Source organism: Triticum aestivum, chromosome 4A (genome assembly GCF_018294505.1).
Source record: "Triticum aestivum cultivar Chinese Spring chromosome 4A, IWGSC CS RefSeq v2.1, whole genome shotgun sequence".
NCBI classification, from domain to species: Eukaryota; Viridiplantae; Streptophyta; class Magnoliopsida; order Poales; family Poaceae; genus Triticum; species Triticum aestivum.
This window is the reverse complement of record NC_057803.1, coordinates 538,437,510-538,464,186: the sequence shown is the minus strand read 5'-3', so window position 1 is coordinate 538,464,186 and position 26,677 is coordinate 538,437,510. Positions and strand designations below refer to the sequence as shown.

At 44.0% G+C, this 26,677-nt stretch overlaps 1 pseudogene; it reads left to right on the top strand.

Annotated features, from left to right (window-relative positions):
- Positions 1–601: 601 nt before the first annotated feature.
- Positions 602–26,677, top strand: LOC123082238 (subtilisin-like protease SBT3.9; annotated as a pseudogene).

Here is a 26,677-nt window from a genome sequence, read left to right as displayed (position 1 = left end):
TATGTAGCTTGGTTTTTGCATGAAACCCAGGATTAGCTGCTAAGTATGTAGCACCAAGATTTTCAAGAGAATATTTTATCCGTGCACATTGATGTACACTAGGAAATTAAAAATAATCCTCAGAGGGAATAGGAATTTCTAAATGGTAGGATTATGTAATAGTTATGCACTTTCCAAAGTTGGTTAACAATGGGTGTGGTCACGTCTCAATGCTAAACCAGTGTTGCCTTTAGATTATCATAGATGGTTGATATTGTTTCTTCTACCCTGAGAATTACAGTATGCAACGCAAACTGGAGCTATGGTTGATTGAGTATGAGATGTTACTAAAGGTTTAGATATTGTACCTTGTGCACTTTAATACATGGCATGTACTATAATTTCACATGTCGTTTCCTTTAGGAGCAAGTCTTTGTGAAGATTCCTAAATTTTCTCGTGGGTTAATCCCTTCTGATGGACAACAATTTTGGGGGTTGGGAATAGGTATGGATTTTTTTGGTGTTCATTTTATTTAAAATCATAAAATGTAGGTTATAGTATTCAAAAGTAAATACATAAACATAAGTTCTAGAGAAAAAATGAAAATATTGGAGAGACACCATGACTAAGAGAGCACGAATAACTTGTGAAATGCTACGCATCCATTACTACTACACATCAGTAAACTGGTAAGACATTTGTGGGGTAGTCCAACCCAGGGTTCAGAAAACTAGACAAAACTTGTTTGACCCTTTTCAAGCAGGTACTACTAATAATCGAACCTACCACGGAGTAGTCGTGTTCCCTAAACAGTAAATATGTTAAGAAACCCTAATCCTACAATGCATAATTGCTAATTGCAGGTATGATTTATCAAAAATATATGTTGGTTAATGGTTAGTCATGCTTCTTCAAAAGTTACCTTGATGTCTATCTTAATGTAATGTTTTTCTATGTGACATTTGTCTTCTAAATAAATTTTGTAACAGCCTATTACCAAACTACATATATAAATACCAATTTCATATAACTATTTAGGGATAACGTGCATCACAAAACTACAAATTTAAAGACTAATTTCACATAAACAGATTTATGTACTATTGACTACAGGAGTGTGATGTATTTTCACAAAACCAAGTCTTACATAAGCACAATCACAAAATTCTTATATAAATAGTTATGGGATATGTTTGATCAATAAACCGGTAGAGTATAGACTAATGTTCTATTCTGTGAAATTTGTTCTTCAACCTGTTATTTTGTGATACTTTGTGTTGGGAACGCAGTAATTTCAAAAAAATTCCTACGCACACGCAAGATCCATCTAGGGGATGCATTTCAACGGGAGGGGAGAGTGTAATCCACGTTCCCTCATAGACCGTAAGCGGAAGTGTTATGACAACGCGGTTGATGTAGCCGTACGTCTTCACGATCCGACCGATCCTAGCACCATAGGTACGGCACCTCCGCGGTCTACACACGTTCAGCTCGGTGACATCCCACAAACTCTAGATCCAGATAAGGTCGAGGGAGAGTTTCATCAGCATGACGGCGTGATGACGGTGATAATGAAGTTACCGACGCAGGGCTTCGCCTAAGCACTACAACGATATGACCGAGGTGGAAATTTGTGGAGGGGGGCACCGCACAAGGCTAAACAATCAACTTGTGTGTCTATGGGGTGCCCCACTCCCCTGTATATAAAGGAGATGAGGAGGGGAGGGCCGGCCCTCTCATGGCGCACCCAAGGGGGGAATCCTAGGGGAGTAGGATTCCCCTTTCCCTAGTTGGAGTAGGAGAGGTAGGAAGGGGGAGAGAGAGCGAAGGAAAGGGGGCCGACCCCCCACCCAATTCGGATTGGTCTTGGGGGGCGTGCCCTCCACCTTGGCCGCCTCCTCATCTCTCCCACTAAGGCCCAATAAGGCCCATTGACTCCCCGGGGGGTTCCGGTAAGCCCCCGGTACTCCGGTAAATGCCCGAACTCATCCGGAACCCTTCCGATGTCCAAACATAGCCTTCCAATATATCGATCTTTATGTCTCGACCATTTAGAGACTCCTCGTCATGTCCATGATCATATCCGGGACTCGGAACTACCTTTGGTACATCAAAACACATAAACTCATAAAACCGATCGTCATCGAACGTTAAGCGTGTGGACCCTACGGGTTCGAGAACTATGTAGACATGACCGAGACTCATCTTCGGTCAATAACCAATAGCAGAACCTGGATGCTCATATTGGTTCCTACATATTCTACGAAGATCTTTATCGGTCAAACCGCATAACAACATACGTTGTTCCCCTTGTCATCGGTATGTTACTTGCCCGAGATTCGATCGTCGGTATCTCAATACCTAGTTCAATATCGTTACCAGTAAGTCTCTTTACTCGTTCCATAATGCAACATCCCGTAACTAACTCATTAGTCACATTGCTTGCAAGGCTTATAGTGATGTGCATTACCGAGAGGGCCCAGAGATACCTCTCTGATACACGGAGTGACAAATCCTAATCTCGATCTATGCCAACTCAACAAACACCATCGGACACACCTCTAGAGCATCTGTATAGTCACCAAGTTACGTTGTGACGTTTGATAGCACACTAAGTGTTCCTCCAGTATTCGGGAGTTGTATAATCTCATAGTCATAGGAACATGTATAAGTTATGAACAAAGCAATAGCAACAAACTAAACAATCATCGTGCTAAGCTAACGGATGGGTCAAGTGAATCACATCATTCTCTAATGATGTGATCCCGTTAATCAAATGACAACTCATGTCAATGGTTAGGAAACTTAACCATCTTTAATTAACGAGCTAGTCAAGTAGAGGCATACTAGTGACACTCTGTTTGTCTATGTATTCACACATGTAATAAGTTTCTGGTTAATACAATTCTAGCATGAATAATAAACATTTATCATCATATTAGGAAATATAAATAACAACTTTATTATTGCCTCTAGGGCATATTTCCTCCAGTCTCCCACTTGCACTAGAGTCAATAATCTAGATTTACACAGTAATGATTCTAGCACCCATGGAGTCTTAGTGTTCATCATGTTTTGCTCGTGAGAGAGACTTATTCAATGGGTCTGCAACATTCAGATCCGTATGTATCTTGCAAATCTCTATGTCTCCCTCGTTGACTTGATCGCGGATGGAATTGAAGCATCTCTCGATGTGCTTGGTTCTCTTGTGAAATCTGGATTCCTTTGCCAAGGCAATTGCACCAATACTGTCACAAAAGATTTTCATTGGACCCGATGCACTAGGTATGACACCTAGATTGGATATGAACTCCTTCATTTGCTGCTTCTGAAGCAGCTATGTACTCTGCTTGACATGTAGATCCCGCCACGTGGCTCTGCTTGGAACTGCACCAAATGATAGCTCCACCATTCAATAAAAATACGTATCCAGTTTGTGACTTAGAGTCATCCGGATCAATGTCAAAGCTTGCATCGATGTAACCATTTACGATGAGCTCTTTGTCACCTCCATAAACGAGAAACATATCCTTAGTCCTATTTAGGTATTTCAGGATATTCTTGACCGCTGTCCAGTGATCCACTCCTCGATTACTTTGGTACCTCCCTGCTAAACTAATAGCAAGGCACACATCAGGTCTGGTACACAACATTGCATACATGATAGAACCTATGGCTGAAGCATAGGGAATGACTTTCATTTTCTCGCTATCTTCTGAAGTGGTTAACCATTGAGTCTGACTCAACTTCACACCTTGTAACACACGCAAGAACCCTTTCTTTGCTTGATCCATTTTGAACTTATTCAAAACTTTATCAAGGTATGTGCTTTGTGAAAGTCCAATTAAGCGTCTTGATCTGTCTATATAGGTCTTTCATTGAAAAATTCTTATTCAATGATAATTTTATGCTATTCAGAAATTCAGTATCATTTCCGATCAACAATATGTCATCAACATATAATATCAGAAATGCTACAGAGCTCCCACTCACTTTCTTGTAAATACAGGCTTCTCCAAAAGTCTGTATAAAACCATATGCTTTGATCACACAATCAAAATGCATATTCCAACTCTGAGAGGCTTGCACCAGTCCATAAATGGATCGCTGGAGCTTGCACACTTTGTTAGCACCTTTTGGATCGACAAAACCTTCTGGTTGCATCATATACAACTCTTCTTTAAGATATCCATTAAGGAATGCAGTTTTGACATCCATTTGCCAAATTTCATAATAATAAAATGCGGCAATTGCTAACATGATTCGGACGGACTTAAGCATCGCTACGGGTGAGAAGGTCTCATCGTAGTCAACTCCTTGAACTTGTTGAAAACCTTTCGCAACAAGTCGAGCTTTGTAGACAGTAATATTGCCGTCAGTGTCAGTCTTCTTCTTGAAGATCCATTTATTCTCTATGACTTGCCGATCATCGGGCAAGTAACCAAAGTCCACACTTTGTTCTCATACATGGATCCCATCTCAGATTTCATGGACTCAAGCCATTTTGCAGAATCTGGGCTCATCATCACTTCCTCCTAGTTCCTAGGTTCATCATGGTCAAGTAACATGACCTCCAGAATAGGATTACCGTACCACTCTGCTGCGGATCTTACTCTGGTTGACCTATGAGGTAGTAACTTGATCAGAAGTTTCATGATCATCATCATTAGCTTCCTCACTTACTGGTGTAGGAATCACTGGAACTGATTTCTGTGATGAACTACTTTCCAATAAGGGAGCAGGTACAGTTACCTCATGAAGTTCTACTTTCCTTCCACTCACTTCTTTCGAGAGAAACTCCTTCTCTAGAAAGGATCCATTCTTAGCAACGAATATCTTGCCTTCGGATCTGTGATAGAAGGTGTACCCAACAGTCTCCTTTGGGTATCCTATGAAGACACATTTCTCCGATTTGGGTTCGAGCTTATTAGGTTGAAGCTTTTTCACATAAGCATCGCAGCCCCAAACTTTAACAAGCGACAACTTGGGTTTCTTGCCAAACCATAGTTCATAAGGTGTCATCTCAACGGATTTCGATGGTGCCCTATTTAACGTGAATGCAGCCGTCTCTAAAGCATAACCCCAAAACGATAGCGGTAAATCAGTAAGAGACATCATAGATCGCACCATATCTAATAAAGTGCGGTTATGACGTTTGGACACACCATTACGCTGTGGTGTTCCAGGTGGCGTGAGTTGTGAAACTATTCTGCATTGTTTCAAATGAAGACCAAACTTGTAACTCAAATATTCTCCTCCACGATCAGATAGTAGAAACTTTATTTTCTTGTTATGATGAATTTCCACTTCACTCTAAATTTTTTTGAACTTTTCAAATGTTTCATACTTATGTTTCATCAAGTAGATATACCCATATCTTCTCAAATCATCTGTGAAGGTTAGAAAATAACGATACCCGCCCGAGCATCAACACTCATCAGACCGCATACATCAATATGTATTATTTCCAATAAGTCTGTTGCTCGTTCCATTGTTCCGAAGAACGGAGTCTTAGTCATCTTGCACATGAGACATGGTTCTCAAGCATCAAGTGATTCCAAAAGTCCATCAGCATGGAGTTTCTTCATGCGCTTTACACCAATATGACCTAAACGGCAGTTCCACAAATAATTTGCACTATCATTATTAAACTTTTATCTTTTGGCTTCAATACTATGAATATGTGTATCACTACTATCGAGATTTAGTAAAAATAGACCACTCATCAAGGGTGCATGACCATAAAATATATTACTCATATAAATACAACAACCATTATTCTCTGATTTAAATGAATAACCGTCTCGCATCAAACAAGATCCAGATATAATGCTCATGCTTAACGCTGGCACCAAATAACAATTATTTAGGTCTAAGACTAATCAGAAGGTAGATGTAGAGGTAGCGTGTCGACGACGATCACATTGACTTTGGAACCATTTCCCACGCCCATCGTCACCTCGTCCTTAGCCAATCTTCGCTTAATCCGTAGCCCCTGTTTCTAGTTGCAAATATTAGCAACAGAACTAGTATAAAATACCCAGGCGCTACTGCGAGCATTAGTAAGGTACACATCAATAACATGTATATCAAATATACCTTTCACTTTGCCATCCTTCTTATCCGCCAAATACTTGGGGCAGTTCCGCTTCCAGTGACCAGTCCCTTTGCAGTAGAAGCACTCAGTCTCCGGCTTAGATCCAGACTTGGGCTTCTTCACTTGAGCAGCAACTTGCCTGTTGTTCTTCTTGAAGTTCCCCTTCTTCCCTTTGCCCTTCTTCTTGAAACTGGTGGTCTTGTTGACCATCAACACTTGATGCTCCTTCTTGATTTCTACCTTCGCAGCCTTTAGCATTGCGAAGATCTCGGGAATTGTCTTATCCATCCCTTGCGTATTATAGTTCATCATGAAGCTCTTGTAGCTTGGTGGCAGTGATTGAAGAACTCTGTCAATGACACTATCATCAAGAAGATTAACTCCCAACTGAGTCAAGCGGTTGTGGTACCCAGACATTCTGAGTATATGTTCACTGATAGAACTATTCTCCTCCATTTTGCAGCAATAGAACTTATTGGAGACTTCATATCTCTCAATCTAGGCATTTGCTTGAAATATTAACTTCAACTCCTGGACCATCTCATATGCTCCATGATGTTCAAAACATCGTTGGAGTCCCGGTTCTAAGCCGTAAAGCATGGCACAATGAACTATTGAGTAGTCATCAGCTTTGCTCTGCCAGACATTCTTAACGTTGTCAACAACATTTGGAGCAGGCTTGTCACCCAGTGGTGCTTCTAGGACGTAATTCTTCTGTGCAGCAATGAGGATAATCCTCAAGTTATGGACCCAGTCCGTGTAATTGCTACCATCATCTTTCAACTTAGCTTTCTCTAGGAATGCATTAAAATTCAACGGAACAACAGCACGGGCTATCTACAACAACATAGACATGCAAAATACTATTAGGTACTAAGTTCATGATAAATTAAAGTTCAATTAATCATATTACTTAAGAACTCCCACTTATATAGACATCCCTATAATCATCTAAGTGATCACGTGATCCATATCAACTAAACCATGTCCAATCATCACGTGAGATGGAGTAGTTTTCAATGGTGAACATCACTATGTTGATCATATCTACTATATGATTCACGCTCGACCTTTCGGTCTCAGTGTTCCGAGGCCATATCTGCATATGCTAGGCTCATCAAGTTTAACCCGAGTATTTTGCGTGTGCAAAACTGGCTTGCACCCGTTGTATGTGAACGTAGAGCTTATCACACCCGATCATCACGTGGTGTCTCGGCACGATGAACTGTAGCAACGATGCATACTCAGGGAGAACACTTGTACCTTGAAATTTAGTGAGAGATCATCTTATAATGCTACCGCCGAACTAAGCAAAATAAGATGCATAAAGGATAAACATCACATGCAATCAAATATAAGTGATATGATATGGCCATCATCATCTTGTGCCTTTGATCTCCATCTCCAAAGCACCGTCATGATCACCATCGTCACCGTCTTGAAACCTTGATCTCCATCAAAGCATCGTTGTTGTCTCGCCAACTATTGCTTCTACGACTATCGCCACCGCTTAGTGATAAAGTAAAGCAATTACATGGCGATTACATTTCATACAATAAAGCGACAACAATATGGCTCCTGCCAGTTGCCGATAACTGTGTTACAAAACATGATCATCTCATACAACAATTTATATAATCACGTCTTGACCATATCACATCACAACATGCCTTGCAAATAGACGCCCTCTACTTTGTTGTTGTAAGTTTTACGTGGCTACTACGGGCTTCTAGCAAGAACCGTTCTTACCTATGCATCAAAAACCACAACGTAGTATAGTGATTGCTTATTGATCTTCAAAAAGAACCATGTTCATTGAAACCGATTCAACTAAAGTTGGAGAAACAGACACCCACTAGCCACCTATGTGTGAAGCACGTCGGTAGAACAATTCTCACGTAAGCGTACGGGTAATGTCGGTCTGAGCCGCTTCATCCAACAATATCGCTGAATCAAGAATCAACTAGTGACGGCAAGCAATATGTGTATACTCATGCCTACAACTCATTTGTGTTCTACTCGTGCATATAACATCTATGCATAGACCTGGCTCGAATGCCACTGTTGGGGAATGCAGTAATTTCAAAAAAATTCCTACGCACATGCAAGATCCATCTAGGTGCATAGCAACGAGTGGGGAGAGTGTAGTCGACGTACCCTCGTAGACCATAAGCGGAGAACGTGGTTGATGTAGTCGTACGTCTTCATGATCCGACCGATCCTAGCACCGGAGGTACGACACCTCCACGATCTGCACGTGTTGAGCTCGGTGACGTCCCACGAACTCTAGATCCAGCTGAGGTCGAGGGAGAGTTTCGTCAGCACGACGGTGATACGTCGCCAACGTATCTATAATTTTTGATTGTTCCATGCTATTGTTCCACTTTTATATTATTTTTTGGACTAACCTATTAATCGGAGGCCCGGCCCAAATTGTTGTTTTTGCCTATTTCAGTGTTTCGTAGAAAAGGAATATCAAACGGAGTCCAAACGGAATGAAACCTTCGGGAGCATGGTTTTTGGAACAAACATGATCAAGGGGACTTGGAGTGGGCGTCAAGCAATCAACGAGGCGGCCATGAGGCAGGGGGCGCCCACCCCCCTGGGCGCGCCCTCCACCCTCATGGGCCCCTCGTTGCTCCACCAACCTACTTCTTCCTCCTATATATATTGACATACCCCGAAAACATCCAGGAGCACCACGAAACCCTATTTCCACCGCCGCAACCTTCTGTACCCAAGAGATCCCATCTTGGGGCCTTTTCCGGAGCTCCGCCGGAGGGGGCATTGATCACGGAGGGCCTCTACATCAACTCCATGGCCCCTCTGATGATGTGTGAGTAGTTTACCTCAGACCATCGGGTCCATAGCTAGTAGCTAGATGGCTTCTTCTCTCTCTTTGGATCTCAATACAAAGTTCTCCTCAATTCTCTTGGAGATCTAATCGATGTAATCTTCTTTTGTGGTGTGTTTATCGAGATCCGATGAATTGTGGGTTTATGATCAAGTTTATCTATGAACAATATTTGAATCTTCTCTGAATTCTTTTATGTATGATTGGTTTATCTTTGCAAGTCTCTTCGAATTATCAGTTTGGTTTGGCCTACTAGATTGATCTTTCTTGCAATGGGAGAAGTGCTTAGCTTTGGGTTCAATCTTGCAGTGCTCGATCCCAGTGATAGAAAGGGAAATGACACGTATTGTATTGTTGCCATCGAGGATAAAAAGATGGGGTTTATATCATATTGCATGAGTTTATCCCTCTACATCATGTCATCTTTCTTAAGGCGTTACTCTGTTCTTATGAACTTAATACTCTAGATGCATGCTGTATAGCAGTCGATGTGTGGAGTAATAGTAGTAGATGTAGGCAGGAGTCGGTCTACTTGTCACGGACGTGATGCCTATATACATGATCATACCTAGATATTCTCATAATTATTCGCTTTTCTATCAATTGCTCGTCAGTAATTTGTTCACCCACCGTAATACTTATGCTATCTTGAGAGAAGCCACTAGTGAAACCTATGGCCCCCGGGTCTATTTTCCATCATACAAGTTTTCAATCTATTTTATTTTGCAATCTTTAATTTCAATTTATATCATAAAAATACCAAAAATATTTATCTTATTATTATCATCTCTATCAGCTCTCACTCTTGCAAGTGGCAGTGAAGGGATTGACAACCCCTTTATCGCGTTGGTTGCGAGGTTCTTATTTGTTTGTGTAGGTATGAGGTGACTTGCGCGTGGTCTCCTACTTGATTGATACCTTGGTTCTCAAAAACTGAGGGAAATACTTACGCTGCTTTACCGCATCACCCTTTCATCTTCAAGGGAAAACCAATGCAGTGCTGAAGAGGTAGCAAGAAGGATTTCTGGCGCCGTTGCCAGGGAGATCTACGCCAAGTCAAGACATACCAAGTACCCATCATAACTCGTATCCTTCGCACTACATTATTTGCCATTTGCCTCTCGTTTTCCTCTCCCCCACTTCACCCTTGCCGTTTTATTCTCCCTCTTTCCGTTCGCCTCTTTTCCGCTTGCTTCGTCGTTATGGCTAGTCCTTTATATACTCCTTTGTCTCCCGAGAATAAAGTTCTTAATTTTAAACAAAGGGAGGGAGAAAATCTAAAAGATGCTTGGTACAGAATTTGCAATGTGCAAAATAGATCTACTAGCAAGCAATCTACTTCTGTTCTTCTTCGCAATTTTTATGTAGGCATCACTCCTTGGAATAGATATATTCTTGATACCATTACCGGAGGGAATTTCTTGGGTAGCCATAATTTTGATTCTTACAATGCTATGATAGATTTGTTTGGCCCACCTCCTCTTTTGGTTAACGGAACTATCATAACTTTGGAACATGTTATGCAATGGCTTGAAATTATTGAAAATAAAGTTGCCACCATAGAGTTAATTGAAAATTTGGATAGAAAGATCCACAACCAAATTACCCAATACGGATCTAAGGTAGGAGTTGCTCTTAAAAAATTTAAAGAAAAGGGACCAATGGTTAATGAAAAGATAGATCAAGATTCCACTAGAATTGATAAATTTGAGGATATTATTACCAACCTTGGGTCTGCCTTTTGTTCCGTGAAAAACACTCCTCCTAATGCTAAGATTTCCAAATTGATGTATTTTCCTAAAAATAAGGGTGAAACTTCTAGTAAGGAAAATGCGGACCTCAAATCCATAAGTGTTCACCCCAACTTTCTCACTATCCTTAAGGAACCTTTTGCTACAAATGATTTTCTCGATTTCGTGCCTAGGAGTTTGATAATTAATAAAAAGAAAGAAACTCCTAGGAGTTATAGGTGTCATATTGAATAATTGCCTACCAAAGATGGCAATACCTAGATCTATCTTCGTTTTTATGCCTAGCTAGGGGTGTTAAACGATAGCGCTTATTGGGAGGCAACCCACTTTTATTTTTATTACTTGCTTTTTACTCCTGTTTAGTAATAAATAATTTATCTAGCCTCTTTTTTGGTTGTGTTTTTTGTGTTTAATTAGTGTTTGTGCCAAGTAGGACCGTTGGGAAGACTTGGGGAAAGTCTTTTTGATCTTGCTGGAAAAAATAGAAACTTTACGCTCACGAGAATTGCTGCCATTTTTTATTGGAGAGTGCTATTTAGTTAATTATTTTTGCAGATGATTAATAGATAAATTCCTCAAATCCAGCAATTTATTTTAGAATTTTTGGGGTTCCATAAGTTTGAGTTAGTTACAGATTACTACAGACTATTCTGTTTTTGACAGATTCTGTTTTTCGTGTGTTGTTTGCATTTTGATGAATCTATGGCTAGTAATAGAGTTTATAAACCATAGAGAAGTTGGAATACAGTAGGTTTAACAGCAATATAAATAAATAATGAGTTCATTACAGTACCTTGTAGTGGTGTTTTGTTTTCTTTCGCTAACGGAGCTCACGAGATTTTCTGTTAAGTTTTGTGTTGTGAAGTTTTCAAGTTTTGGGTAAAGATTTGATGGATTATGGAACAAGGAGTGGCAAGAGCCTAAGCTTGGGGATGCCCAAGGCACCCCAAGGTAAAATACAAGGACACCAAAAAGGCTAAGCTTGGGGATGCCCCGGAAGGCATCCCCTCTTTCGTGTTCGTTCATCGGTAACTTTACTTGGAGCTATATTTTTATTCGCCACATGATATGTGTTTTGCTTGGAGCGTCTTGTATGATTTGAGTCTTTGCTTTTTAGTTTACCACAATCATCCTTGCTGTACACACCTTTTTAGAGAGACACACATGAATTGGAATTTATTAGAATACTCTATGTGCTTCACTTATATATTTTGAGCTATATAGTTTTTGCTCTAGTGCTTCACTTATATCTTTTAGAGCACGGTGGTGGTTTCATTTTATAGAAATAATTGATCTCTCATGCTTCACTCATATTATTTTGAGAGTCCTTTAGAACAACATGGCAATTTGCTTTTAGTCATAATAAGAAGCTTTCATATAAGTGCATTGAATACTAAGAGAAGTTTGATACTTGATGATTGTTTTGAGATATGGAGATAGTGATATCAAAGTTGTGCTAGTTGAGTAGTTGTGAATTTGAGAAATACTTGTGTTGAAGTTTGCAAGTCCCGTAGCATGCACGTATGGTAAACATTGTGTAACAAATTTGAAACATGAGGTGTTATTTGATTGTCTTCCTTATGAGTGGCGGTCGGGGACGAGCGATGGTCTTTTCCTACCAATCTATCCCCTAGGAGCAAGCGCGTAATACTTGGTTTTTGATGACTTGTAGATTTTTGCAATAAGTATGTGAGTTCTTTATGACTAATGTTGAGTCCATGGATTATACGCACTCTCACCCTTCCATCATTGCTAGCCTCTTCGGTACCGTGCATTGCCCTTTCTCACCTTGAGAGTTGGTGCAAACTTCGCCGGTGCATCCAAACCCCGTGATACGATACGCTCTATCACACATAAACCTCCTTATATCTTCCTCAAAACAGCCACCATACCTACCTATTATGGCATTTCCATAGCCATTCCGAGATATATTGACATGCAACTTTCCACCATTCCGTTTATTATGACATGCATCATCAATGTCATATTGCCTTGCATGATCATATAGTTGACATCGTATTTGTGGAAAAGCCACCGTTCATAATTCTTTCATACATGTCACTCATGAGTCATTGCACATCCCGGTACACCGCCGGAAGCATTCATATAGAGTCATATCTTATTCTAGTATCGGGTTGTAACCATTGAGTTGTAAATAAATAGAAGTGTGATGATCATCATTAATAGAGCATTGTCCCAATAAAAAAATAGAGAAAGGCCAAAAAAAGAAGGCCCAAAAAAGGGGCAATGCTATTGTCCTTTTTCCACACTTGTGCTTCAAAGTAGCACCATGATCTTTATAATAGAGAGTCTCTTGTTTTGTCATTTTCATATACTAGTGGGAATTTTTCATTATAGAACTTGGCTTGTATATTCCAACAATGGGCCTCCTCAAGTGCCCTAGGTCTTCGTGAGCAAGCAAGTTGTATGCACACCCACTTAGTTTCTTTTGTTGAACCTTCATACATTTATAGCTCTAGTGCATCCGTTGCATGGAAATCCCTACTCCTTGCATTGACATCAATTGATGGGAATCTCCCTAGCCCATTGATTAGCCTCGTCAATGTGAGACTTTATCCTTTTTCTCTTCTCCACATAACCCCCTTCATTATATTCTATGCCACCTATAGTGCTATATCCATGGCTCACGCTCATGTATTGCGAGGAAGTTGAAAAAAGTTTGAGATTACTAAGTGTGAAACAATTGATTGGCTTGTCATCGGGGTTGTGCATGATGAGAGCATACTTGTGTGACGAAAATGGAGCATGACCAAACTATATGATTTGTAGGGATGAACTTTCTTTGGCCATGTTATTTTGAGAAGACATGATTGCTTAGTTAGTATGCTTGAAGTATTATTATTTTTATGTCAATATTAAACTTTTATCTTGAATCTTTCGGATCCGAACATTCATGCCATAATAAAGGAAAATTACAATGAGAAATATGTTAGGAAGAATTCCACATCAAAAATTCTGTTTTTATCATTTACCTACTCGAGGACGAGCAGGAATTAAGCTTGGGGATTTTTGATACGTCTCCAACGTATCTATAATTTTTTATTGTTCCATGCTATTATATTATCTGTTTTGGATGTTAATGGGCTTTATTTTACACTTTTATATTATTTTTTGGACTAATCTATTAACCGGAGGCCCAGCCCAAATTGTTGTTTTTGCCTATTTCAATGTTTCATAGAAAAGGAATATCAAACGGAGTCCAAACGGAATGAAACGTTTGGGAGCATGATTTTTGGAAAAAATGTGATCCAAGGGACTTGGAGTGGACATCAAGCAATCAATGAGGTGGCCACGAGGCAGGGGGCGCGCCCTCCACCCTCGTGGGCCCCTCGTTGCTCCACCCACCTACTTCTTCCTCCTATATATATTGACATACCCCGAAAACATCCAGGAGCACCATGAAACCCTATTTCCATCGCCGCAACCTTTTGTACCCAAGAGATCCCATCTTGGGGCCTTTTTTGGAGTTCCGCCGGAGGGGGCATTGATCACGGAGGGCCTCTACATCAACTCCATGGCCCCTCCGATGATGTGTGAGTAGTTTGCCTCAAACCTTCGGGTCCATAACTAGTAGCTAGATGACTTCTTCTCTCTCTTTGGATCTCAATACAAAGTTCTCCTCGATTCTCTTGGAGATTTATTCGATGTAATCTTCTTTTGTGGTGTGTTTGTCGAGATCCGATGAATTGTGTGTTTATGATCAAGTTTATCTATGAACAATATTTGAATCTTCTATGAATTTTTTTATGTATGATTGGTTTATCTTTGCAAGTCTCTTCGAATTATCAGTTTGGTTTGGTCTACTAGATTGATCTTTCTTGCAATGGGAGAAGTGCTTAGCTTTGGGTTCAATCTTGCGGTGCTCGATCCTAGTGATAGAAAGGGAAATGACACGTATTGTATTGTTGCTATCGAGGATAAAAAGATGGGGTTTATATAATATTGCATGAGTTTATCCCTCTACATCATGTCATCTTGCTTAAGGCGTTACTCTGTTCTTATGAACTTAATACTCTAGATGCATGCTGGATAGCGGTCGATGTGTGGAGTAATAGTAGTAGATGTAGGCAGGAGTCGGTCTACTTGTCACGGACGTGATGCCTATATACATGATCGTACCTAGATATTCTCATAATTATTCGCTTTTCTATCAATTGCTCGACAGTAATTTCTTCACCCATCGTAATACTTATACTATCTTGAGAGAAGACACTAGTGAAACCTATGGCCCCCAGGTCTATTTTCCATCATACAAGTTTTCAATCTATTTTATTTTGCAATCTTTACTTTCAATCTATATCATAAAAATACCAAAAATATTTATCTTATTATTATCATCTCTATTAGATCTCACTCTTGCAAGTGGTCGTGAAGGGATTGACATCCCCTTTATCGCATTGGTTGCGAGGTTTTTATTTGTTTGTGTAGGTATGAGGTGACTCGCGCGTGGTCTCCTATTGGATTGATACCTTGGTTCTCAAAAACTGAGGGAAATACTTATGCTGCTTTACTGCATCACCCTCTCTTCAAGGGAAAACCAACGCAGTGCTCAAGAGGTAGCAGATGGCATGATGACGGTGATGATGAAGTTACCGACGCAAGGCTTCGCCTAAGCACTACAACGATATAAAAGAGGTGGAAATCTGTGGAGGGGGCACCGCACACGGCTAAACAATTAACTTGTGTGTCTATGGGGTGCCCCCTCCCCCGTATATAAAGGAGTGTAGGAGGGGAGGGCCGGCCCTCTCAAGGCGCGCCCAAGGGGGAGTCCTACTCCCCACGGGAGTAGGATTCCCTTTTCCCTAGTTGGAGTAGGAGAGGAAGGAAGGGGGAGAGAGAGGGAAGGAAAGGGGGGCAACCCCCCACCTAACTCAGATTGGGCTTGGGGGGCGCACCCTCCACCTTGGCCGCCTCCTCCTCTCTCCCACTAAGGCCCGATAAGGCCCATTGACTCCCCGGGTGGTTCCGGTAACCCCCCGGTACTCCGGTAAATGCCCAAACTCATCTGGAACCTTTCCGATGTCCAAATATAGCCTTCCAATATATCGATCTATATGTCTCGACCATTTCGAGACTCCTCATCATGTCCGTGATCATATCCGGGACTCCGAACTACCTTCGGCACATCAAAAAACATAAACTCATAATACCGATCGTCATCGAACGTTAAGCGTGCGGACCCTACGGTTCGAGAACTATGTAGACATGACCGAGACTCATCTTCAGTCAATAACCAATAGCGAAACCTAGATGCTCATATTGGTTCCTACATATTATACGGAGATCTTTATCGGTCAAACCGCATAACAATATATGTTGTTCCCTTTGTCATCGGTATGTTACTTGCCCAAGATTCGATCGTTGGTATCTCAATACCTGGTTCAATCTCTGAGGGAGTCCTGGATTAGGGGGTCTCCGGACAGCCGGACTATATCCTTTGGCCGGACTATTGGACTATGAAGATACAAGATTGAAGACTTTGTCCCATGTCCGGATGGGACTCTACTTGGCGTGGAAGGCAAGCTAGGCAATACGGATATGGATATCTCCTCCTTTGTAACCGACCTTGTGTAACCCTAGCCCCCCTCCGGTGTCTACATAAACCGGAGGGTTTTAGTCCATAGGACAATATACAATCATACCATAGGCTAGCTTCTAGGGTTTATCCTCTCTGATCTCGTGGTAGATCAACTCTTGTAATACTCATATCATCAAGAACAATCAAGCAGGACGTAGGGTATTACCTCCATCGAGAGGGTCCGAACGTGGGTAAAACATCGTGTCCCCTGCCTCATGTTACCATCCGCCTTGGACGCACAGTTCAGGACCCCCTACCCGAGATCCACCGGTTTTGACACAGACATTTGTGCTTTCATGAGAGTTCCACTGTGTCGTCACCATAAGGCTCGATGGCTTCTTCGATCATCGCTAGCGATGCGGTCCAGGGTGAGGCTTTCCTCCCCGGACAGATCTTCATATTCGACGGCTTTGCACTGCGGGCCAATTCGCTTGGCCATCTGGAGCAGATTGAGAGCTACGCCCCTGGCCATCAGGTCAGATTTGGAAACTTGAACTACACGGCCGATGTCCACGAAGACTTGATCTTCGACGGATTGAAGCCCATGTCGTACACGCCGTGCAGTCACGACGAGCAAGACGTAACTCTACCGTCGGACAGTGTTCGGGAGATCGCATCCGCAGCTACTCCGGTTTTTAACCTGGAACAAGTCTCGCAATCCGAGAGCGGAGGGATGGACCCCGCCATGCAGGCCGCACTCTCAGTAGTGATAGAGCCGGATACTGACTTCACCCCTTACGAGAGCCGTGTTGCCGAACCACTGGATTCATCTTCGGTCACGGACTCCGAGCCACTCGTATCCGCGCCCGTCGAGTCCGAGTGGGCGCCGATCATGGAGTTCACCTCCGCGGATATCTTTCAGCACTCACCTTTTGGAGATGTCCTAAATTCATTAAGGTCTCTGTCCCTGTCAGGAGAACCTTGGCCGAACTATGTCCGGCTAGAATGGGATGCGGACGACAAAGAAATTCGCGCCCACTCACCACCCACTTAGTAGCCACTGTCGACGACTTAACCGACATGCTCGACTTCGGCTCTGAGGACTTCGACGGTATGGACGACGAAGCCCGAGACGAACCGGAACCACCGCCCATAGGGTGCTGGACCGCTACTTCATCACATGACGTGTACATGGTGGACACCCCCAACGAAGCCAATGGCGACGAGAAAGCGGAGGATGACCCCTCCAAGAAGCAACCCAAGCGCCGACGTCAGCAGCGCCGCCCTAAGTCCCGCCATAGCAAAAACAGCGATAACAATAGTCCACGCGACTCCGGAAAAGATGACAACTGCACCACCCCAGTGGCAGGAAACGATCAAGATGCAAACAGCAAACATAGTACGGATCCGACGTCCAAACACGATGACGCCAAAGATAAGCATCATCCATCCCCATCTAGGGAAGAAAACAGTCCGGACGATGATGCACCCATCATCCCGGAAACACACTTGGAGCAAGAAAACCTCCACAGAAGGCTTACTGCCACAGCGAGAAGCCTGAAGAAACAGAAGCAAAGGCTCAAGGTTGCACAAGATACACTCAACAGCAAGTGGAACAAAGTAACAAAGTATGGTAGAAGCTACCACCCAAATAGCTATCCAAAGCGCAAGCTATTACCGGAGTTCTACAACGAGGCCTTAGAGCCCATACAGCCGATAAGTGATACGGCCAACCAGCCGGATCCACCACCCCGTGAACGCGATAGAGCGGCTAACAAAGTCACGCATAAGTCAACACACGTTCTACGTGAGAACTTGCGTCAAAAATCTGGCGCGAACAGATCTATCTATGGATCTAGGAAGCACGCTACGGTACACAACCAGCACCGAATACTACAACCGTCTGAACACTATGGCGCATTCCAATACAGGGGTGCCGCACACCCACTATGTTTCACTGATGAGGTGCTGGATCACGAATTCCCAGAAGGATTCAAACCAGTGGACATAGAGGCGTACGACGGAACCGCAGACCCTGGACTCTGGATAGAGGACTTCATCCTCCATATTCATATGGCTCGCGGAGACGATCTCCATGCCATTAAATACTTGCCCCTCAAGCTTAAAGGGCCAGCTAGGCACTGGCTGAAAAGCCTCCCCGAAAACTCAATTGGAAGTTGGGAGGAGCTCGAGGACGCTTTCCGGGCCAATTTTCAAGGGACTTATGTCCGACCTCCGGATGCAGACATTTAAGTCACATAATCCAACAATCCGGAGAGTCCGCCCGAAAGCTTTGGAGCAGCTTTTAAACACAGCGTCCGAGACGAATGGCTCGCCAGACACCTCGGTCAAGAAAAACCGAGAACAATGGTAGCCCTAACAAGCCTCATGACCCGCTTTTGTGCGGGCAAGGACAGCTAGTTGGCCCGTAGCAGCACCAGCGACCCAAGCACATCCGAAGTAAGGGATGACAATGGTAAACCACGACACAACAAAAACAAGCGTCGAAATAAAGAAGGTAGCCTAGATAATACAGCAGTAAACGCCGGATTCAGGGGCTCCCGACCAGGTCAGCAGAAAAAGCCTTTCAAAGGTAGCAGAGAAGGACAATCTGGTCTAAACAAAATTCTAGACAAGCTCTGTCAAATTCACGGCACCCCAGACAAACCTGCAAATCATACCCACAGAGAATGTTGGGTCTTCAAGTAGGCCGGTAAGCTAAATGTCGAACACAAAGGGGAGGAGACACCAAGCGAAGACGAGGATTAACCTCGTCAGCAAAGCGCCGGAGGACAGAAAAAATTCCCACCGGAGGTTAAAATAGTAAACATGATCAATGTGACAAGGAGGAGAAGCAATCACGCACTCCGATGCACACGCGCCATCGAGCCCGTCACCCCTAGGTCCAACCCCTGGTTGGCCTGCCCAATCACTTTTGATCGTAGGGATCACGATACACATATCCGGTGCGAAGGACTGGCGGCCTTGGTGTTAGACCCAATAATAAATGGGTACCATTTCACAAGGGTCCTCATGGACGGCGGCAATGATCTCAATTTAATATATCAAGACACAGTCCGCAAAATGGGGATAGACCCGACACAAATAAGCCACAGTAATACTACCTTCAAGGGAGTAATACCAGGCCAAGAGGCCCACTATACGGGCTCTCTACTACTAGAGGTGGTATTCGGTTCTCCTGATAACTTCCAAAGTGAAACGTTAACTTTTCACATCGCTCCATTCCGAAGTGATTTTCAAGCACTACTTGGAAGGGCGGCTTTCGCTCGTTTTAACGCAATACCGCATTATGCTTTTCTCAAGCTCAAGATGCCCGGTCCACGAGGCATCATTACATTTAGCGGAAATACCAACCGTTCTTCACATACGGAAGAGGACGCGGCGGCTCTAACAGCCGCACACTAGACGGCCTCACCAACCAGAAAAATGGCAGGTCGTCAAGACCATGGACACGGTTAGACGAGTCCGGCGTTCCATCATACATGTGTAAGGTTGGTTTTCAAACCCTCATAAAGCGATGCCAGGGGCTTCCCACGTGTAATCACGGCCAGCCCGGCTCAACTAGGCTTCTCTGGAATTCTGATAACTCATTCTTCTTTTCGGCACGGCAACCTTCATCTAAGTTCTTTCCTTTTTGCAGGTTACAATCGTGCTACACCCGTCCAGGACATGGCACAACGGAGACATAGGCGCAGACGTGCAGCAGGGACCCGCCAAAAGGTTTCTTTTTAGATTAAGGCCCTGCGTAAACCTTTTTTACTGTCTCTTGTTGCTCACATCCTCCGGATACTCCACACAACCGAGAAGGATGCCGGCGTTATTGGCATGTGGCCACGCCAGGATTTTGCACGTACCTGAACACATGGGGTTTCTTATAAAGGGCATTGTTTAGCCCGGTATATGTTATAAAGACCAAACACCTTAGGGAGTGTTCGGTGTCGCGATTTTGGCCCTATATGCATCAGCTCCGAATCATGTCTTTGGTCAAATGTTGGGTTTGCCCGGCTCTCACGTTTTGGTACCTTACGTTCCGTTATACCGCTAAGGTAGCACTGGGAGAACTACTGCGATTGTGCCCTGGTTCATCCGGATGAGCACCTCAGTAGAGAAAGCCGAAAACTGACTATCATGATATAGCGAGAGACTTGTCAATCACTCGATGACTAATAGGAATCTTCGGGATTCCTCCACATTAACAAAGGGCCGTTTCCCGGTCATGTACGTACGCACACCGTATTCGGAGGAGCGCAGAAGTACCAGGGGCTATATAGTAGCCCCACTGTCAAACTCCTATGGCTAAGTGAAAATGTTAAAGCAATATAGTCCGATTGCCTTGTTCGCTACGCTATCACCTCCTTAACGGACCAAGACGTTGGATCAAGTGTGGATATGCATATTTTGCGAACACCCCCGCATTATATGCATGGGTGCGGAAGCCAACTACTGCAAACTTTCAGGTTATATACATATATACATAAACGGCCGCACAGGAGGCATCATAGTACTTTCGGGCAAAAGTATAAATACAGCCTTGATTAATTCAGAAAAACATTGTTTGTACAATGGGACTACATGTCACTAGAAAATAATATTCTTTGAGCACTGAGCCTCTATCGAGCGAGCGCCTTCAAGGACTTCTTCAAAGTAGTGCTCGGCAGCCACTCGGCCTATGGCCGAACCCTGTGCCGCAATAGTGGTGGCCTCCATCTCCGCCCAGTATGTTTTGACACGGGCAAGGGCCATCCGCGCACCTTCTATGCACGTTGATCTCTTTACAGCATCGATGCGTGGCACAGCCTCAAGGAATTGTTGCACTAAGCTAAAGTAGCTACTCGGCCTTGGCCCTCCCGGCCATAGGTGATCCACAACGGACCTCATGGCAAGTCCGGACAACCTATGGAGCTCGGCCCAACCGGTCAATCGCTCATTCAGCAGCAGTGGACGGACTGGAGCGTGAAACTGTGACCAGAACAGCTTCTCCACTTCGGGACCTTTCTGATCCTTGAAGTACTCGGTTGCATCAGCAGCACTTGCAACCAAATCCATGTACTCGTCCGCAGAACTCCATAGCCGGTCTAGAGGAGCATACTTAGGATCTCCGAACTTAGTCCACAACAAGAAGGGCTTCCCAGACACGATATCTGCAGCTTGATTCAGCTCCTCCTTCGTCGCTCTAATTTTGGAGCGGGCTTCCTTGGCAGCCACCCGGGCCTTCTCCAGGTCCGTCGCTTTCGCCCGGTCTTCTTCTTCAAGAAGCCGGTAACGGTCAGCAGCATCTTTTAATTCTACAGCCATCTTGGCTATTTTTTCCTTGCTCTCGCAATGCGCGGCCTGTTTGGCCCTTAACTCTTTGACCGCCTTTAAAGCGGCCGCATTGCTACTCCTCGCTTGCTCCTTGGCTCGGGCAAGCTCCGCCCGAAGGGTCTCCATGGTGGCAGCTCCATCTGCAGTCACAACATATTAAAGATACTAGCATCATGCTGCACTTACTATGTGACGATCACCAGAAAAAATCACTCACCCTGTGCCTCGTCAAGCCGCTTGTTGACAAGCACGATGTCGGCATCTGCCGCATCCAGCTGCCGCTTTAGTTCGGCAAACCCATCAGTCCGGCTAGCCACCGGAGCTTCAACCACCTACACATAAAGGCGGTCTGGTTATTACCTGGCACTATGATCCTCTGTTTGCCACCGTTCTCGACAACAACTAGAGTCTCAGGGGATACTATCTGCATGGGCATACCTAACGTATGTGGTACTGTTAAAGGCATACATTATTTCACATACCTCGAAGCCTTTTAGCAGACTCATAAAAGCTTCGTGCAAACAGCTTTCGGCAGATGAAATCCTTTCAATTACCGTACCCATTAGCATATGATGTGCTTCCGAGACGACAGCTTGCCCCAAAAGATCCTTTAGCACGTCCGACCGCACACTATACGGACCCTTGATGTCGCTCTCCTCAGGAGCCGGATACTGGGGATGTCGGGCAGCCAAAGGGTTATCTTCTGGCGATATTGGATCCGGAGATACGCTTCGCGACGACACTTCAAGGTCGCCCGCTTCTTGAGCTGGGGAGTGTGGGGGAGGCGTTTCGCTCTCCATCATCCCCGGAAGAAGATCCCCCGAAGATGAACTCTGTCGAGAAGAGCTGCGATTCAGACTACAATTTACAAGCATTGGTTATTGTCTTGAGAAGCAAGGTAGGATATCTTCACTATTAAGTACTTTTTGATTACTTACAGCTCGATAGAGAGGTGATCCCTGTGCGGACATTGTGCGGCAAGAATACCCTCTAAGGCAGGACCCTCTGGTGGAGATTTCTTCTCCCGTTTGGAAACCTTAGTTTCCGGATCTTCAGAGGTAGTCCTCTTCCTTCCCCGGGGAGGGAGAATGTCAGATTCTTCCCCTTGGTTATCCTCCCTTGCGGAGGCGCTCATTCCTTCGATTGGAATAGGTAGCGATGGAGGCCCGCTTTCGCCCTTTTTATTCCCCCCTTCATCTTCCTTTGAGGGCACTAGACGAGGTGCTGGCTCGAGCATCTTTTCCAGCACCGGATTGTCCAAGCCTTCAGGAAGGGGGGACGAACACCGAATCATGTTCGCCTTTGCTATCTAGTCCTGGTCAAAGAGCGATTCGTCAGAATGATGTCATGATAAACAAAAGGACAGTGTGTTCGGCCAGGGGATTACTTACTTGGGCAGCAGGGCGGTTGCAGCTCAGGCCCATGTCCTCGGTAGTGTCCGGACACTCTATTTGGGCTCCGAAGAACAATTTGCACATCTCCTCGTGCGTCATGCCAAGGAAATTCTGAATAGTGCGCGGTCCTTCCGGGTTGAATTCCCACATGCGGAGGGGCCGGCGTTTGCAAGGCTGGACTTGATGAACCACCATAACTTGCATTACCTTAACCAGACTGAAATCTCCCTCGAAGAGATCTCGGATACGGCCCTGCAGTATTGGCACGTCCTTGGCTGGACCCCAGCTCAGCCCCCTGCTGATCCATGACATCAGTTGTGGTGGGGGGGGGCGAGCGAAAGGTGGGGGCAGCTACCCATTTGGCACTTCGAGGAGTTGTGACGTAAAACAACTCCCGTTGCCACAATCCGGAAACCTCTGGAAAGGAACCCTTTGGCCATGGAGCGTCAGCAATTTTGCTTATTAAAGCACCTCCGCACGCTTCGTACTGCCCCTCGACCATCTTCGGCTTCACATCGAAGGTCTTGAGCCACATGCCGAAGTGAGGGGTAATGCGGGGGAAGGCCTCACACACGACAATAAATGACGAGATGTGAAGAAGGGAATCCGAGGCCAGATCATGAAAATCCAGACCATAATAGAACATAAGACCCCTGACAAAGGGATCCAGAGCGAGGCCTAGTCCTCGGAGGAAGTGGGAGACGAACACAACACTCTCGTTGGGTTCGGGAGTAGGGACGACCTGCCCTCGGGCGGGCAGCCTATGCGAAATTTCGGCGGTCAGATATCTGGCCTCCCTCAACTTCTTGATGTCCTCCTCCGTGATGGAGGAAGGCACCCACCGACCTTAAAGGCTGGATCCGGACATGATTGAAGGTCCGAAGCACCTGACCTGAGCTTTGGGTGTTAGAACTCGAGGCGGGGGAAGGATTCGATTAGCACAAGAGGGAAAAACAAAAGGCCTTGTCCCTTTATAAAGGGGATGAATATCAGGCGTCCTCCTCGTGGACGTTCGAGACTTACCTAAGATCTAGGAGTCATACCAACAAGCACGGTTGGGTTACCCACGTTTGTATTGATGAGAATCCCGTGATAAGGGGAACACGATCTCTGCTTTGACAAGACGTGTCAAGAAACCGCCTCGCGTTATGTGCGGGCTGATTAAAGAAAAACGGTTCTAATAATTAATGGGCCATGGCGTGATGTCATGCTTCCAAAATGCGTCAACAGATTAGATTTGTGGAAATATTATTCTCTCTACGGTGGTATGTGGAACTTATTTTGTATGGTCGGACACTATCCTTGTATTCAAACTCTTCCGTGGTGTATTCGGAAGAAGAACCCGCCTTGCAATGCCGAAGAAAACACTGCACACCGGACTCATCATCATTGAAGCCTGGTTCAGGGGCTACTGAGGGAGTCCTGGATTAGGGGGTCTCCGGACAGTTGGACTATATCCTTTGGCCGGAATATTGGACTATGAAGATACAAGATTGAAGACTTCGTCCCGTGTCCGGATGGGACTCTACTTGGTGTGGAAGGCAAGCTAGGCAATATGGATATGGATATCTCCTCCTTTGTAACCGACCTTGTGTAACCCTAGCCCCCCTTCGATGTCTTTATAAACTGGAGGGTTTTAGTCCATAGGACAATATACAATCATACCATAGGCTAGCTTCTAGGGTTTAGCCTCTCTGATCTCGTGGTAGATCAACTCTTGTAATACTCATATCATCAAGAACAATCAAGCAGGACGTAGAGTATTACCTCCATCGAGAGGGCCCGAACCTGGGTAAAACATCGTGTCCCCTGCCTCCTGTTACCATCCGCCTTAGACGCACAGTTTGGGACCCCCAACCCGAGATCCGCTGGTTTTGACACCGACAATCTCATTACCGGCAAGTCTCTTTACTCGTTCCGTAATGCAACATCCCGTAACTAACTCATTAGTCACATTGCTTGCAAGCCTTATAGTGATGTGCATTACCGAGAGGGCCCATAGATACCTCTCCGATACATGGAGTGACAAATCCTAATCTCGATCTATGCCAACTCAACAAACACCATCGGAAACACCAGTAGAGCATCTTTATAGTCACCCAGTTACGTTGTGACGTTTGATAGCACACTAAATGTTCCTCCGGTATTCGGGAGTTGCATAATCTCATAGTCATAGGAACATGTATAAGTTATGAACAAAGCAATAGCAACATACTAAACGATCATCGTGCTAAGCTAACGGATGGGTCAAGACAATCACATCATTCTCTAATGATGTGATCCCGTTAATGAAATGACAACTCATGTCAATGGTTAGGAAACTTAACCATCTTTGATTAACGAGCTAGTTAAGTAGAGGCATACTAGTGACACTCAGTTTGTCTATGTTTTCACACATGTACTAAGTTTCCAGTTAATACAATTCTAGCATGAATAATAAACATTTATCATGATATAAGGAAATATAAATAGCAACTTTATTATTGCCTCTAGGGCATATTTCCTTCACTTTGTGCATTAAAAATTGCAGTTTTGTGAAATTTACTCTTGTTATTCAGAATGTACGTGCATATTTGTTACTTTAGTTGGCCTTAAACACTTCTCCTTCTCAACAGTACCAGTCAGGATCTGGTAGCAAAGGTTTCTATAAGTCAAACAACAACTGGAAGTGGATTTCTTACTCCAAAGATTGCATCTTTCTCTTCGAGGGGTCCAAGCTTCGTCTATCCTGCAGTGCTCAAGGTATATACTGCAAAATTACAGTTTTTACATCATAAATTTGTTGATCTTTGTGTCTTTAACATATCACTGTTCTTAACATATGAAATGATACCTTCACACTGCATTGTAAACAGCCTGACATTGCTCTACGGGGGCTGAATATTTTAGCAGTGGCACCACAGGTTGGTATTTACAAGGAACTGGGGCTCTACTTCTTCGATTCAGGGACATCGATGGCTTGCCCACATGTATCCGGCATTATAGCTGTGCTCAAGTCACTCCATCCAGACTGGTAACCTGCTGCTTTCAAATCAGCACTAATGACAACCGGTAGGGATAGGCTAATTATATTATTAGGATAACAACGTCTTCCCATAGACTTCGAAGTATGTTGAACATTATATGTCCAAAAAGAAAATCATATGTTCATAATGCATTTTTTAACAGAACTAAGTTGTTTTGCAGCATACATTACAGACAACAACGGTGTCCCGTTACTAGCTGATGCAACCCCAAATAAGATTGCAAATCCTTTTGATTATGGAGCTGGATTTATTAATCCAACTCATGCAAGTGGTCCTGGACTTATATACGACATCGATGCTTCAGATTACCAGAAATTGTTCAACTGCATGCTTGGGTCAGATACAAACAGTAGTTGTATAGCAACACATAAATCTTTGTTTGACCTAAATCTCCCATCAATCGCCATCCCAAATCTCAAGTCATCGGAAACAGTATCAAGGACTGTCACCAATGTGGGCCAAGTTGATTCTGTGTATAAAGCATTTGTTGAGCCCCCTGCTGGAGTTGATATGCTGGTCAAACCTATGGTGTTGGTGTTTGGCAAGGATACAAGCTCACAGTCTTTCAAGGTGAGCTTCAAGGCAACACAAAAGATCCAAGGCGATTACTCATTTGATAATTTGGTGTGGCACGACGGAGGCAGCCATTGGGTACGAATCCCGATAGCGGTTCGTGTTGTTATCGATGATCTCTATTCAACCGTCTCCTAA